Here is a 17,915-nt window from a genome sequence, read left to right as displayed (position 1 = left end):
TTCTAAATATAATACTGTTCATGCAATATATGTTTAAATGGTTCTTTTTAACATGATGACACACCTGTTTTTCTTCGAGCTAGATGTTCAGAAAGTATTTTATAAAATTATACAATTTTTAGCAAGTATTTTCTTGGGAGTACTTTAGACTACAAAGCCCTGTGGGTGATACAAGGGGTGATAGTGTGAATGTTAGTGGACAATCTGGTACATAGTGGTGTACACTTTATATTTTTATAATCCAGTATTTTGGAAAACCTGTTCTTACATTTGCACATTTGTTAATACATTACTTTATACAAAGTATAAACTAAATAATTATCAAAAACAATACAGTTTAACATATTTTTAAAAAAAAATTACCTTGTATATAAAATTGATCACAATATTTGATATTGATACTTCGTTTGCCAGGTTTTTAAGTAATGTTTTGCCTGTATATTTGTATATATTTGTACTTGTAGCCAGTAGATGAAAATGTTACTTTTATTTGCTTCTTAATTGAAGAAGCGAGATGTATTATTTTACAGTGTTGTTTTGTTTTAATGCATTTTTTAACTTCATATTTTACTAACAAGCATACAAGGATCATGTTTTAAACAGTGTTGAAAAACTATTGTTAAAAATAATAGTATTGTTATTTTTAGTCACTAAATGGTTTTCTTTTTACAAATTATTGTTAATTAGTTTTTTACTTGGTGCTTAGCAGAATTTATCTTTTTTCTGTCGAGTAATTTGTAGAAAATAAATCAATCTAGTCACTGAATATTAGCCTCAGTCTGTTCACAGAATGTTAAGTTATTGTTTGTTATCCTCTTAAAGACACGCCACAACCTAGTCACCTACTTTTATCCCCCACCTGATCTTCATGAAAATCATTCTCACAATGGAAAATGGCAGGCGGACAATTTAAGGCCCTTCCAGATTGATTGTACTTTTAACTTCTAGCTATTTTTAATCTTCATATTCATTAAATCTATCATGCAACCTATCTTGAAGTTAAAAAACAGTAATGTAAATATCTTACACTGTAGAAGCAAAAATTGATCTAAACTTATAAAATGTATCAAGTACTGTATGATTCTTCTGCTTCAGTTTAATTAAATATTAGATCATAAGCACACAAGTCTGGCCCCATTGTCACTGTCATTTTTTCGATGCATATCATGTATAATTACCGTCATGGAACACAGTAGAGTACATTTAACCTGTGGTGAGTCTTTAAAGGGAAATTTATTCAGTGCACGGTGAATAGAAATTTACAAATATTGTTAATCATATGTATAATTGTTGAGTTTTACATTATTTTAATGAAAATGTATTTGAATTGATGTCACTGATTCTAGTCTTAATGTTAAAATGTGTCTCAAAAGCTTTAAAAACATGCTTAAAATTGTTTTGTCATGCACTATGGGGCTGCATATAGCTCCCTCAGTATGTCTTACATTATTTGTGTCCGCACCATTATGTTGCTTCTCAGAAACATTTTCTGTGATATTTATACCGAGGGAATGTAGATGTAATTAGCTTAAAGCTCTGAAAAACACTTTCCGGAGCTCTGTACTGAGGGGATATATGTGCTTAATTCAATATTCACTGTCAGGACGCTCCCGTAGTGAGGGGATGTGCGCAAAGATTAATTTATAAAATTTAAAGAAAATCTTTTTATCCTCCCTGGTGGGGGGCATATAATAATTGCAGCATCTATCCATCCTTTAGTACATCTTACTTTTTGAATTATCTTCCTTTACTGAATGCACATCCCAATTTTGTGTCCGCTCTGTAACTTGTCATTCGTGGAGGGATTTCGAAAAAACTTTGCACCAATGATCAGCGTGACATGATGATGTGTTGCATCCTTTTTGAATTATCTCCCTCTGTTGAATGTTTTTGACCAGTGTGTAACTAAAACTACTGTAGAGAATGTATGCAAATTACACACAATGATAGAAGACATTTAAAAGAAGTGCAAGGTCTACCCATCTTATTTTTTGAATTATTTCCCTTTAATATTGAATGTGCATCCCAGTTATGTATCTGTTCTGTAACTTTATCATTCATGGATGTATTTGACAAAATGTTTACCCAGATATTACATATCAGTTACCACTTCCGTTTAAATGAAGCTTGAAGGGGGGTTGGGGGGGAGGCATGCACTTTTTCAAAAGTAGGCTCTTGTTTGTGCCTGAGTTGCAAGGTGAAATGTGATGGTGGGGAGTAGGGGTTTTATTGAACCTTATAGCATTCAGGAAATAGCCTTACATGTTGTATTATAGTCATGAATGATTATTTATATCAAAGAGAACTTTTTATCTTTTATGGATATGCTGATAGTTTGGTGTTAATCTGAATCTCTATCAATATCACTTGTACGCTTGCATGAATCTGATGAATTTTTAACTCTTTTTCAGTTTTGCATTTTCACAAGCAATCTTTTGTAAAGAAATAAATCTTAATCCATCTTCTTACGTAGTTGTGTTAAATTTTTATTAAACTATGTACACCTCTAAGTCTGTTACAAACTATGTACACCTCTAAGTCTGTTACAAACTATGTACACCTCTAAGTCTGTTACAAACTATGTACACCTCTAAGTCTGTTACAAACTATGTACACCTCTAAGTCTGTTACAAACTATGTACACTTCTAAGTCTGTTACAAACTATGTACACCTCTAAGTCTGTTACAAACTATGTACACCTCTAAGTCTGTTACAAACTATGTACACCTCTAAGTCTGTTACAAACTATGTACACCTCTAAGTCTGTTACAAACTATGTACACCTCTAAGTCTGTTACAAACTATGTACACTTCTAAGTCTGTTACAAACTATGTACAACCTCTAAGTCTGTTACAAAACTATGTACACCTCTAAGTCTGTTACAAACTATGTACACCTCTAAGTCTGTTACAAACTATGTACACCTCTAAGTCTGTTACAAACTATGTACACCTCTAAGTCTGTTACAAATTATGTACACCTCTAAGTCTGTTACAAACTATGTACACCTCTAAGTCTGTTACAAACTATGTACACCTCTAAGTCTGTTACAAACTATGTACACTTCTAAGTCTGTTACAAACTATGTACACCTCTAAGTCTGTTACAAACTATGTACACCTCTAAGTCTGTTAAAAGCAAATTTCCATCTTTCAGTTGACATTTTACTGGAAATTGAAGAACTTTTGAGCTTACAATTAATGCAACATTTAGGTTTGTGGTATTTTAAAGCATCATTCTGTAAAATAGAATTTCGAAAAATAGTATAATATGTATTTGAATATTTCTTGTTTTATAGGTAAGTTTATGAAAAAATAGTTTTGCATGTGAAATGTACTGACTGTTCATATTTTGTTGTCCGTATTACAGTGAGATAAAACATAAGTATTACATGTATGTTAATTGTTTTATCATTGTTTGATTCTGCTTTATATGTTAGGATGTGTGTTATTTTATAACTTTTATTTTAACATTTTAAATGTTTTTCACATAAAATATATCATATATCTAGTCTTTTAAATCAAATTTTGGATATTTAGAACTTTTTACAACTAACAGTCGCAGTATTGATTACTTTTACTTATACAAAAGCACTTTTTTAACCTTTAGCCTGCAGCAGTTGGTTTTGCATTTGCGACCCGAGTGCAGACCATGATCAGCCAGCACATCCATGCAGTCTGATCATGATCTGCACTGTTTGCTGTTCAGTCAATAAATTTTCATTGGACACCCCTTTGAATTAGAAGTGGTACTGCTGAAATTGAATGATGGGCCAGTCAATTTTACAAATTTAGCAGGGTAAAGGTTAGAATTAATGAACATACAGTGTTATCCTGTGCTTGGCAACATAAGCTTTAAATACATATCTGTATCTAACATTCACAGGTTTAAAGGCAGATAATATGCTGTATTTTTAGCTCGACTATTCGAAGAATAGTCTAGCTATTCTACTCACCCTGGCGTCGGCGTCGGCGTCACACCTTGGTTAAGTTTTTGCATGCAAGTACATACAGCTATCATTTAAAGGCATATAGCTTTGAAACTTATTTATTCTTTTTCTAGGTCAATTACCAACCTCACTGGGTCAAGTTCCATAACTCTAACATGTATTTTGAGCAAATTATGCCCCCTTTTGGACTTAGAAAATTCTGGTTAAAGTTTTACATGCAAGTTACTAGCTCCAAAACTAATGTAGATATTGAATTGAAACTTCACATGTGTCTTCGGGGTTATAAAACTAGTTCATAGCAGCAAGTCCCATAACTCTGACCTTCATTTTGGCAAATTATGCCCCCTTTTGGACTTAGAAAATTTTGGTTAAAGTTTTGCGTGCAAGTACATACAGCTATTACCAAAAGGCATATAGATTTGAAACTTATTTTTTTCTTTTTCTAGATCAATTACCTACATCACTAGGTCAAGTCCAATAACTCTGACATGTATTTGGCCAAATTAGCCCCCTTTTGGACTTAGAAAATTCTGGTTAAAGTTTTGCGTGCAAGTACATACAGCTATTACTAAAAGGCATATGGATTTTAAACTTATTTTTTCTTTTTCTAGATCAATTACCTACCTCACTGGGTCAAGTCCCATAACTCTGACATGTATTTTGGGCAAATTATGCCCCCTTTTGGACTTGAAAATTCTGGTTAAAGTTTTACATGCAAGTTACTATCTCCAAAACTAATGCAGATATTGAATTGAAACTTCACATGTGTCTTCGGGGTTATAAAACTAGTTGACAGAATCAAGTCCCATAACTCTGACATGTATTTTGGGCAAATTATGCCCCTTTTTGGACTTAGAAAATTCTGGTTAAAGTTTTACATGCAAGGTACTATCTCCAAAACTAATGCAGATATGGAATTGAAACTTAATATGTTTCTTCGGGGTTATAAAACTAGTTGATAGCATCAAGTCCCATAACTCTGATATGCATTTTGGTCAAATTATGTCCCCTTTCAGACTTAAAACTCTTTTGATATTTAACATTTCGGGTAATAATTTCCTGCTTCTGTGACAATATTTCGAATAGTCGAGCTTGGCTGTCTTACGGACAGCTCTTGTTAGCTCACCTGTCACAAAGTGACAAGGTGAGCTTTTGTGATCGTGCGTCGTCCGTCGTGTGTCCGTCCGTCTGTGCGTGCGTCCGTAAACTTTTGCTTATGACCACTCTAGAGGTCACATTTTTCATGGGATCTTTATGAAAGTTGGTCAGAATGTTCACCTTGATGATATCTAGGCCAAGTTCGAAACTGGGTCACGTGCCGTCAAAAACTAGGTCAGTAGGTCTAAAAATAGAAAAACCTTGTGACCTCTCTACAGGCCATAATTTTAAATGGATCTTCATGAAAATTGGTCAGAATGTTCACCTTGATGATATCTAGGTCAAGTTCAAAACTGGGTCACGTGCCTTCAAAAACTAGGTCAGTAGGTCTAAAAATAGTAAAAGCTTGTGACCTCTCTAGAGGCCATATATTTCACAAGATCTTCATGAAAATTGGTCAGAACGTTCACCTTGATGATATCTAGGCCAAGTTCGAAACTGGGTCACTTGCCTTCAAAAACTAGGTCAGTAGGTCAAATAATAGAAAAACCTTGTGACCTCTCTAAAGGCCATATTTTTCATGGGATCTGTATGAAAGTTGGTCTGAATGTTCATCTTGATGATATCTAGGTCATCTTCGAAACTGGGTCACGTGTGGTCAAAAACTAGGTCAGTAGGTCTAAAAATAGAAAAACCTTGTGACCTTTCTAGAGGCCATATATTTCAAAGATCTTCATGAAAATTGGTCAGAACGTTCACCTTGATGATATCTAGGTCAAGTTCGAAACTGGGTCACGTGCCCTCAAAAACTAGGTCAGTAGGTCAAATAATAGAAAAACCTTGTGACCTCTCTAAAGGCCATATTTTTCATGGGATCTGTATGAAAGTTGGTCTGAATGTTCATCTTGATGATATCTAGGTCAAGTTCGAAACTGGGTCACGTGCTTCAAAAACTAGGTCAGTAGCTCTAAAAATAGAAAAACCTTGTGACCTCTCTAGAGGCCATATATTTCATGAAATCTTCAAGAAAATTGGTCAGAATGTTCACCTTAATGATATCTAAGTCAAGTTCGAAAGTGGGTCACGTGCCTTCAAAAACTTGGTCAGTAGGTAAAATAATAGAAAAACCTTGTGACCTCTCTAGAAGCCATATTTTCCATGGGGTCTGTATGAAAGTTGGTCTGAATGTTCATCTTGATGATATCTAGGTCAAGTTCGAAAGTGGGTCACATGCGGTCAAAAACTAGGTCAGTAGGTCAAATAATAGAAAAACCTTGTGACCTCTCTAAAGGCCATATTTTTCAATGGATCTTCATGAAAGTTGGTCTGAATGTTCATCTTGATGATATCTAGGTCAAGTTCGAAACAGGGTCGTGTGCGGTCAAAAACTAGGTCAGTAGGTCTAAAAATAGGAAAACCTTGTGACCTCTCTAGAGGCCATACTTGTGAATGGATCTCCATAAAAATTGGTCAGAATGTTCATCTTGATGATATCTAGGTCAAGTTCGAAAGTGGGTCACGTGCCTTCCAAAAATAGGTCAGTAGGTCAAATAATGAAAAAACGTGACCTCTCTAGAGGCTATATTTTTCATGGGATCTGTATGAAAGTTGGTCTGAATGTTTATCTTGATGATATCTAGGTCAAGTTTGAAACTGGGTCAACTGCGATCAAAAACTAGGTCAGTAGGTCTTGAAATAGAAAAACCTTGTGACCTCTCTAGAGGCCATACCCTTGAATGGATCTTCATGAAAATTGGTCAGAATGTTCACCTTGATGATATCTAGGTCAAGTTTGAAACTGGGTCACGTGCCTTAAAAATCTAGGTCAATAGGTCAAATAATAGAAAAACGTTATGACCTCTCTAGAGACCAATTTTTTTCAATGGATCTTCATGAAAATTGGTCAGAATTTTTATCTTGATAATATCTAGGTCAAGTTCAAAACTGGGTCACACGAGCTCAAAAACTAGATCACTATGTCAAATAATAGAAAAAACGACGTCATACTCAAAACTGGATCATGTGGGAAGAGGTGAGCGATTCAGGACCATCATGGTCCTCTTGTTTATAATCATATTCTTTATGTAAAAAAAATAGTCAGGTAACTGATGATGCCATTTGTCTGTAAATGCTTTCATTCTTCCAACTCAGGAATAGTGTACGAGTTTTAAATATCAGTATAATTAAGGTAGAAATTTGTTTTTGTTTTTTGCTCATCACCCTTTAATTTCCTGTCAAAGGATAACATATGTGAAGCTTAAGTGTAAGGAATTAATGTGAGTGAATTATTCTAGATTTATGTCTATGGTGATCATGCATTTGTCTATTATCTGTAATATTTCTGAGAAAATATTTGTTTGTGTACTGTATAGAAATTTGAATGAAAACATACAAAAATGTCAATGTTAATGGCAGTTTTTTTTTATCCTCCGCCGATGAAATCGGGAGGGGGGGTATTGAAATGGCGTTGTCCATCAGTGCGTCCGTCCGCAGCCATATCTCAGTAACTAGCTGGTAGAATTTCATGAAACTTGAAATAAACATGAAACAACATACTGCAATGATGCTCGTCAAGTTTTTTTTTTTTGATTGGTCAATTTTCCTTAGAGTTATTGCCCTTGATTTAATGAAAAATGCCCGTCCGCAGCCATTTCTCAGTAACTGTCATGTAGAATTTCATAAAACTTGAAATAAACATGCACCAACATACTGCGATGATGCCCGTCAAGTTTTTTTTTGATTGGTCAATTTCCCTCAGAGTTATTGCCCTTGATTTAATGAAAAATCCACGTCTGCAGCAATTTCTCAGTAACAAGCTGGTAGAATTTCATGAAACTTGAAATAAATATGAACCAATATACTTCGATGATGCCTGTCATTTTTTTTTTAATTGGTCAATTTTCTTAGAGTTATTGCCCTTTAATTGTTTAAAAATCTACAGATTTGTACATAACAAACCAACCAATTGGTAGAATTTCATTAAACTTCTTTCATTCTTTTCCATGAACATTTATTATAAACATGTGAAGCTGTGTACCCACACCTGGTCACCACCTTGCCTTGGTCACCCCCCCCCCCCCCCCCCCCCCCCCCCCCCCACAAAAAAAAGAAAAAAGATAATTTTTCTTTCAAACCTTCCATGAATATTTATCAACATGCAAAGTTGTAACATTCCCCCACCTCACTCCTCCACCCAGTCATGCCCACCACCCCAAAAAAAATAATTTTTGTCATTTTTAATTTTCCATCAATATTTATAATCAACATATGATGTTTTGTACCCTCACCCAGCCAGCCCCGCTGCCCCTCACCCCTCCCCCACCAAAAAATAGCATTCATTTTTTGTTAAATTGATTTTGACTAATGAAATTATTTGCCTCTTAGTAACATCCTTAACTTTTTGCTGGACATACTGTTTTGCTGTTCCTCACCACAAACCCTTTCAGCGGGGGATACCAATTCATCGAATTTGTTCTTCCTGGTATAGTACCTGTGTTGAATTAGGGTTTTGACCATATACTATGTATTGGTGCATTCGAAACGACTGATAATTGTTATAGGTACATTTATAGAATAGTATTCCAGAAAATGGGTCCATGTATGATAAAAGTATTGATGGCTGTATTGGTAAAGTATGCACAGTTTGGACATCTCCAAAGTTTGTAGGTATATCACCTTTATTTGATCTGTGCGGGAAAAGTTATTTGAATCACATAACATGTGTACAGTTGTATTATATGTACACATTTCTTGCTTTGTCTACTGTATTTTGCATATCACCAGTTGTACAGTGGAACCTCCCTAATCCGAACCCCTCTAATCTGAACTTTTTTCTGGTCTGGGCATGTTCAGATTAGAGGTACCACTGTATTGTATGTACACATTTCTTACTTTGTCTACTGTGTTTTGCATATCACCAGTTGTACAGTGGAACCTCCCTAATCCGACCCCCTCTAATCTGAACTTTTTTTCTGGTCTGGGCATGTTCAGATTAGAGGTACCACTATATTGTATGTACACATTACTTGCTTTGTCTACTGTATTTTGCATATCATTTTTCAGGTCTGTTTTAACAGCATTATTAATTTTGTGATACGAAATAGTATGATCCTACTTAAACTGTTCATAATACATGCATGAAAAGGAATCTTTTTTAGCTCACCTGTCACAAAGTGACAAGGTGAGCTATTGTGACCGCTTGATGTCCGTTATCCGTCGTCCGTCGTCTGTGGTGCGTCAACAAATTGTAAAAAAATCTTCTTCTTGAAAACCACTGAGCAGAATTACACCAAACTTCACAGGAATGATCCTTGGGTGGCCCCCTTTCAAAATTGTTCAAAGAATTGAATTCCATGGAGAACTCTGGTTGCCATGGCAACCGAAAGGAAAACCTTTAAAAATCTTCTTCTCAAAAACCAGAAGCCCTAGAGCTTAGATATATGGTGTGAAGCATTGCCTAGTGGACCAAATTTGTTCAAATCATGACCCCGGGGTCAAAATTGACCCCGCCCCAGGGGTCACTTGATTTTACATAGGAAAATCTTTTAAAATCTTCTTCTCAAAAAGCATAAGCCCTAGAGCTTAGATATTTGACATGTAGCATTGCCTAGTGGACCTCTACTAAAGTTGTTCAAATCATGACCCTGGGATCAAAATTGACCCCGCCCCAGGGGTCAATTGATTTTACATGTGAAAATCTTCAAAAAAAAATCTAAAAATAAACCAGAAGGCCTAGAGCTTAGATATTTCACATGTAGCATTGCCTAATGGACCTCTACTAAAGTTGTTCAAATCATGACCCCGGGGTCAAAACTGACCCTGCCCTAGGGGTCACTTGATTTTAAATATGAAAATCTTCAAAAAAATTCTAAAAATAAACCAGAAGGCCTAGAGCTTAGATATTTCACATGTAGCATTGCCTAGTGGACCTCTACAACATTTGTTCAAATCTTGACCCCCAGGGTCAAAATTGACCCCACCCCAGGGGTCACTTGATTTTACATATGAAAATCTTCAAAATTTTTCTAAAAATAAACCAGACGGCCTAGATCTTAGATATTTGACATGTAGCATTGCCTAGTAGACTTCTACAAAATTTGTTCAAATCATGACCCCCGGGGTCAAATTGGCTCCGCCCCATGGGGTTATTTGATTGTACATAGAAAAATCTTCAAAATTTTCTAAAAAAAAAAAAAAACCAGAAGGCCTAGAGCTTAGATATTTGACATGTAGCATTGCCTAGTGGACCTCTACAAAATTTGTTCAAATCTTGACCCCACAGGGTCAAATTGACCCCGTCCCAGGGTTACTTGATTGTGCATAAGGAAATCTTCATAAATTTACTAAAAATAAACCAGAAGGCCTAGATCTTAAAGTTTTAGCTAAGAAATTTGTTCAAGCAAGCAACTCTACTCAGGTGAGCGATATAGGGCCTTCATGGCCCTCTTGTTTTTATAAAAAGGACCATTCTGTAAGATGTGAAATACCAGAGACAAGATACTTAAAACAATTATGAAAAAGTCGTGTAGAATCGTTTGAAACTTGTCTATTACTAGCCTGGGTTCATATCATGTTACTTGGATTCCTGTCAGGTTGCCTAGATTCCCGTTATATTACCTGGGTTCCTGTCTGGTTGCCTGGGTTCCTTGTCAGGCTGCCTGGTTTCCTGTCAGGTTACTTGGATTCCTGTCTGGTTACCTGGATTCCTGTCAGGTTAACCGGGTTCCTGTCAGGTTGCCTAAGTTCCTGTCAGGTTGCCTAACTTTCTATAAGTCTGTCTGGGTTCCTGTAAGGTTGCTTGAGTTCCTGCCGGGCTGCTTGGGTTCATGTCAGGTTGCCTAGGTTCCTGTAAGGTAGCCTGAGTTCCTTTCAGGTTGCCTGGTTTCTTGTACGGTTGTCTAGGTTCCTGTCAGGTTGCCTGGGTTCCTGTCAGGTTGCCTGGGTTCTTGTCAGGTTGCTTAGATTCCTGTCAGGTTGCCTGGTTTATTGTATGATTGTCTAAGGTCCTGTTAGGTTGTCTTAAGTTCCTGTCAGGTTGCTTAGATTCCTGTCAGGTTGCCTGGTTTATTGTATGATTGTCTAAGGTCCTGTTAGGTTGTCTTAAGTTCCTGTCAGGTTGCTTAGATTCCTGTCAGGTTGCCTGGATTCCTGTTAGGTTGTCTTAAGTTCCTGTCAGGTTGCCTGGGTTCCTGTCAGGTTGCCTTAGTTACTGTCAGGTTGCCTAGTTTCTTGTCATGTTGTCTGGTTTCCTATCAGGCTGCCTGGGTTCCTGTAAGGTTGTCTGGTTTCTTGTCAGGTTGCTAAGTTCCTGTAAAGTTGCTTGGGTTCCTGTCCAGTTGCCTAAGTTTCTGTCAAGTTGCCTTGTTTCTTGTCAGGTTGCCTTAGTTCCTGTCAGGTTGCCTGGGTTCCTGTCAGGTTGTCTGTATTCCTGTAAGGTTGCCTATGTTCCTTTAAGGTTGTCTGGTTTTCTGTTAGGTTGCCAGAGTTCTTGTCAGGTTATCTGGTTTCCCTTGAGGTTGCCTGGTTTCCTGTCAGGTAGTCAGGAGGGTTTTGTCTACATTTGCAAAATTCAATAGGAGAGGTTGTTGCCCAGAATGTTTTGTCTATACTATCACTTGTATAAACACTTCATATGTTATATACAAAGGATTAAGTATCAACAACTGTTTCCCAGGCAACCTTAACCAGCAACCTTTACAAAGCATAAATACATGTTTCAAGTGTAACACTCCAAGATTCAAACACCCATTGGTATTTCTGTTGTTATGTTTTGAATTTCTTCCCTAGTGTGAAGGAGTTTCGTAATCAGAAAATCTTTGGAACTAGTTAAAATGTAAAACAGTTGTTCCTTTTATATAACAAATTGATGATAAATGATGCATTTAATTTGAAAAACGTGATTTTACACAGTAAAGGGTTTGTAAACTTGTAACATGTATGTGATTCAGCATTATTTCAATTATTGTGATGCAGTTTTGTATATTTTGTATGTTTATGTAACAGTTACTTTTTAATAAAATCATATATTATTGAACATTGTTTTGTGATCATTTAGTGTTTAGCTTAGTTATATGAAGTCTAGGTAGTGCTTTCCTACTTGACCCAGAGTCAGCATCCTTCCACATCTACACCTTGGTTAAAGTTTTGATACACTTTCTCTTTTTATCTCTGTATTAACTTGATGGATTTGCTAAAACTTAAACAAGAGCGCCGCCAAGCGGGGCAATATACGCCCAAAGGCTTACATCATAGGATGGGAGCAAAATTTTAAGAACTTGACTGTTGTAGCCCCAAAGGACTGGAACAACAAAAGGAAAACTTCAAAAAACAAAACTAAGTCCACAAAAAAATATTCAAAGTCTACAAAAAAATCCTTATCAGGTACAGGTATGTAAAAATACACCTTAAAATTGGAGGTACCATCCATGTTGTACCACAGAAAAGTGGTCTCGGTTTTTCCCTACTGCCAATAATAAAAAAAGTTTCAAAATAAGCTATTTATAGTAACATGAAATGGAAGTAATTAAAAAAAAATTATTGTAAGTACAAAAAAGAGATCGGCCAAATAAAAACAAGAGCACTGCAAGGCAGAGCAATATACACAAAGCAAAGTCATATATGACCTTTGACCCTTAAGTGTGACCTTGACCTTGAAGCGAGTCATCCGGAACATGTGATGTGCACGCTCTGCACATCGTTACAATGTGGTGAACATTTCTGCCAAGTTTCTTTGAAATCCTTTCAGCAGTTCAAGAGTTACAAAGTGGACACGAAACAAACTGATATGACTTTTGACCCCTAAGTGTGACCTTGACCTTAAGCGAGACATCCAAAACATGCGCTCTGCACATCGTCTTGGTGTGGTGAACATTTGTGTAAAGTTTCCTTGAAATCCTTCAAGGGGTTCAAGAGTTACAGAGCAGACACGAAATTGCTAACAGACAGACGGACAGACAGACGGACACCAGCGTCATAACATAATATGTTCCTTCGGGCATATAAAAAGCTATTCCTTATCATCACCCAAATCATATTGCACTAGGATCATCTCGCTCAAAGGTTTAATGAATGATGTCCCCTTTTTAGCTCACCTGAGCACAAAGTGCTCAAGGTGAGCTTTTGTGGTCGCCCTGTGTCTGGCGTCGTCCGTCGGCGGCAGCGGCAACAATTTGCCTGTTAACACTCTAGAGGTCACAATTTTGGGCAAACCTTAATGAAACTTGGTCAGAATGTTACTCTCAATAAAATCTTGGACGAGTTTGATATTGGGTCGTCTGGGATCAAAAACTAGGTCACCAGGTCAAATCAAAGGAAAAGCTTGTTATAACTCTAGAGGTCACAATTTTGGCCCAATCTTAATGAAACTTGGTCAGAATGTTACCCTCTATAAAAGTTTGGACAAGTTTGATATTGGGTCATTTGGGGTCATAAACTAGCTCACCAGGTCAAATCAAAAGAAAAGCTTGTTAACACTGTAGAGGCCACATTTACAACTGTATGTTCATGAAACTTGGTCAGAATTTTAATTAAGATGATCTCAAGGTCAAGTTTGAATCTGGGTCATGTAAGATCAAAAACTAGGTCACCAGGTCATATCAAAGGAAAAGCTAGTTAACACTGTAGAGGCCATATTTATGACCATATCTTAATGAAACTTGATTAGAATGTTAATTTTGATGATCTTTAGGTCAAGTTCGAATCTGGATCATGTGGGGTCAAAAACTAGGTCACAGGATCAAATCAAAGGAAAAGCTAGTTAACACTTTAGAGGCCACATTTATGACCATATCTTAATGAAACTCGGTCAGAATGTTAATGTTGATGACCCTTAGGTCAATAGGTCAGGTGAGTGATACTGAGGGCCTTCATGGCGCTCTTGTTACTTAGGATTTTAGTTTAATTTTGCTGCTTTTTCACCATATCTCTGTAGTAACTAAATGGATTTGATTGAAACTTTACATGGTTGTTCCACATCATCATACACATCATAATGACACGAGGTCAAAAATGCAGGCACCAATATGTTATGAGTTATGCCTCCTTTTTACTTAGAATTTCAGGTTAAAGTTGTGGTGCACTTTTGCTCTATCTCAGTTTTCATAAAAAGATTAGATTCAAGCTCAAAATATTTGTTTGGCATTTATATGATTTGACACAAAGTGCGTTACCTTTGCAGAAATGTTCCATGAATTACGGCCCCTTTTTAATTAGAATTTCTGGTTGAAGTTGTAATGCACTTTTGCTCTATCTCAGTTATTACTAAATGGATTTGATTCTAATCTAAATAGTTGTTTTCGACATTATTAGCACCACCATATGACATATTTTCCCCACAAGCCTACTGTCATTATGTATGGTGTGCCATATGCAGGTCTGTTTACTATGGTGCCCCTTAAGTGACATGTTACACACTTTTTTTCCAATTAGGTAATATGAGACTTTTTTTCATTTCGTTTAAATGAAATCATTTCGTTTAAACGAAATAATCATCTATCTCAGTTATTACTAAATGGATTTGATTCTAATCTAAGTAGTTGTTTTCGACATTATTAGCACCACCATATGACATATTTTCCCCACAAGCCTACTGTCATTATGTATGGTGTGCCATATGCAGGTCTGTTTACTACGGTGCCCCTAAAGTGACATGTTACACACTTTTTTTCCAATTAGGTAATGTGAGACTTTTTTTATTTCGTTTAAATGAAATAACTTATTTCGTTTAAACGAAATCATTTCGCATCTTTCTTCGCATTAACCACTAAAATGTAATGGATTTTTATCAAACTCGATGTGTAACAATATCGTAAGGTCTCCTGCTATTTTGTTACAAATGGGGATAGGGACCAATTTAGCTAAAAATATAAACACGTTAAATGACCTCTTCTCATGAACCGCTTCATGAATCTTCATCAAACTACTGCTGTAATTATTTGTCTAAGGATAAACGAAACAAAATTGCAACACTACGAAACCTTTGCGAAAAATTAAAAGAGAACCATTTAAATTGTTATAGTGCGGTGTTTAGTTTTGCAGTTTGAAAAATGTTAGATGAAAGATGAATGTTAGATGAAAACTTCATAAACTTCTTTCCTCATTACAATTCGCCGACCATCATTTTTAAAGATATTCCTTGTTTATCATATCTTTTATTAAAATGATAAAAACATCGGACTTTTATTGAACACTTTCAGGTTATTTCAGACACTCGCTTCAAGACGAGTGTGCCAGCCGTGGGATTTTGCGACACTTCAATTGCAATATCTTCATCATTTTTTAACTTACAGACATGTTTTATATATCAAAATGTAGTAAATCATATACTCTTGAAATTCTTATTTTATATGCATCAGCGCTCTGCGAAACTATGGCAACTCTGGACTTGCCGCTTCCCCACCCCCAGAGTTTTTCTTGGAAAATCGTCTTCTCGCATACAGTTTACACCATTTTCTGCTCGTAAATCAGTCATATCTTGGTTATAGTTATAAATTTTCTATCCACGTAAAGGGAAATTCATTCCTTTGGAAAATAAACCTCATTTTTACAACACACTTGAAAACATTACCAAAAAGGGCCTGTACGCACGCCCTCTCCCTCCTCTCTGAGGTTCGTTTGTACTATCTATATATTCATTTTCGCCATCTTTGGGTGTTAATAACGACTGCTTTCACATTTTTTGATGTTGTTTAGCAACATATAGTAGGTAGGTGCATAAATATAGCAAAATAATGATGTAAGTTTAGAAACAAGTCATATGAGGGCCGCGAAAATAGGTAAAAACACGAAAAAATGAACATTTTTAAAACAGGTGGTCTAAACCAAAGAAGTATAAATTAAACAGGTTTTGTGGAAAACATTTTTCAGGTATTTATTCAATGAAGCTGGTGGCATTGTAGACACTTGTATGAGAAGATGATTGATGGGTAGATAGTTCCTTTGTTGTGTAGTGACCATGGTAGAAATGATGCTAAAACAGGTACACATTTTTTTCATCCAGGTGTTATAAGCAGTGTAAATAATTTATTGCTTAAAAAAAAAGGCAAGATACAAATGTCCGTAAAGTCCTTTCAGTGAGTATTAAGAATGATCATTTCCATGAAGTGTTTATGTTACATAAGTTAAGGGTTAGGTATGGCGACCTTTATTCTTTCTTTGGTATATCATGATATTTTAGGTGGCCAAGCGGTTATGGTTGCCAACTTTGAATCACTAAGTTGCCTCATTTACCGCTGCTGTGGGTCCAAAATTCACTTTGTGCTAAGAATTCTTTCATATTGGGGAAGCTAACCAGCCAACTTAATCCTTTTGTGCTGGATGCGATTGATTCTGCCTTTGCGACATCTGTGCAGTCTGATCATGATCTGCACTGTTTGCCATTCAGTCAGTTTCCTTTGGTATGCACCCCTTTTAACATTTAATGGTACTGTCCAAATTGAAAGATGGACTAGTTCATTATGGGAGTTTAGCAGGGTAAGGGTTTAGGAAGGTTGGTTGTTCTACCCTGGTGTCAGCCTGTCAAAAAATGATGTAAAGCTGGAGGGGCATCTTGGGTCTTCTTTAACCAGCAAAATAAACTCTTGTATAGCATTTACTGTTGTAAGAGTGCCACAATTTTCTTTAGATCTGAGTCTATAAAACGGGAATAGAGTCTTCTTATATAAAATTTTATTAACTCCATGTAAGCTGCAGAAAGCAGATCTGTGTTACTTTAAAATTATGATGGCAATATTTGAAAGAAATTACGCAAACTTTGCAAGTTGTTTTTTTTCAGCAACAAACAAAACAGTTTCACAATGTTTATTAAAGTATTTATTTTTCTCCATATGATATTTGAACAATGCATGTATTTACCAAAAATAAAGATAAAAATCTGCAAGGACAATTGTTTACAGTCTGAGAGCATTATATGCTGTTGTGAAAGTAAGCATAAGTGTTACTTGGGAATATACTTAAATAAATTGGAAAAAAAACAAAATAATAAATGATTAGTGTTACAAATATTTGATTAAAATATCATTGTAAATACATCAGGCTATTAAAACATGCATAATCCTGTAACAGAATTAAGGGAATTCTGAAACTAAAAATTCCTTAAAAAAAGAACAATATTTCATTATTTTATTTTTAGCTCACCTGTCACAAAGTGACAAGGTGAGCTTTTGTGATCACGCAGCCTCCGTCATCTGTGCGTGCGTCCGTCCGTAAACTTTTGCTTATGACCACTCTAGAGGTCACATTTTTCATGGGATCTTTATGAAAATTGGTCAGAATGTTCATCTTGAAGATATCTAGATCAAGTTCAAAACTAGGTCACATGTGCTCAAAAACTAGGTCACTATGTCAAATAATAGAAAAAATGACATCATACTCAGTTCAAAACTGGGTCATGTGAGGACAGGTGAGCGATTCAGAACCATCATGGTCCTCTTGTTTGTTAATGTTCCCAATAATGATTTAAAATCATGTATAGAGGTAAATTCTTGGGCATGATATATTTCTCAATTTAAAACATGCTCTTTTACTGTTGGTTGCCATGGCAACAGGGCTAAAATTAAGCATTTTTAGTTTTTCTGATCCCTCGATGTCCGGCGTACGTCTTCTGTCTGTCTGTCGTCTGTCGTCCGTCAACATTTAGCTTGTGTATGCGATAGAGGCTGTATTTTTCGACTGATCTTCATGAAATTTTGTCAGAATGATTACCTTGAAGAAATCTAGGCCGAGTTCGAAAATGGATCATCTGGGATCAAAAACTAGGTCACTAGGTCAAATCAAGGAAAAACCTTGTGTATGCGATAGAGGCTGTATTTTTCAAGTGATCTTCATGAATATTGGTCAGAATGATTACCTTGATGAAATCTAGGTCGAAT

At 36.0% G+C, this 17,915-nt stretch overlaps 1 long non-coding RNA gene across 1 annotated transcript; it reads left to right on the top strand.

Annotated features, from left to right (window-relative positions):
• Window positions 1-4,289: 4,289 nt before the first annotated feature.
• LOC123534743 (uncharacterized) lies at window positions 4,290-12,082 on the top strand. Its single transcript, XR_008366442.1, has 2 exons — window positions 4,290-10,981; window positions 11,083-12,082. It is a non-coding gene; the product is annotated as an uncharacterized LOC123534743 (long non-coding RNA).
• The last annotated feature ends 5,833 nt before the right edge of the window (window positions 12,083-17,915 follow it).

Source organism: Mercenaria mercenaria, chromosome 12, assembly GCF_021730395.1.
Source record: "Mercenaria mercenaria strain notata chromosome 12, MADL_Memer_1, whole genome shotgun sequence".
Taxonomy (NCBI): Eukaryota; Metazoa; Mollusca; class Bivalvia; order Venerida; family Veneridae; genus Mercenaria; species Mercenaria mercenaria.
This window is presented reverse-complemented; position numbering and strand designations above follow the sequence as displayed.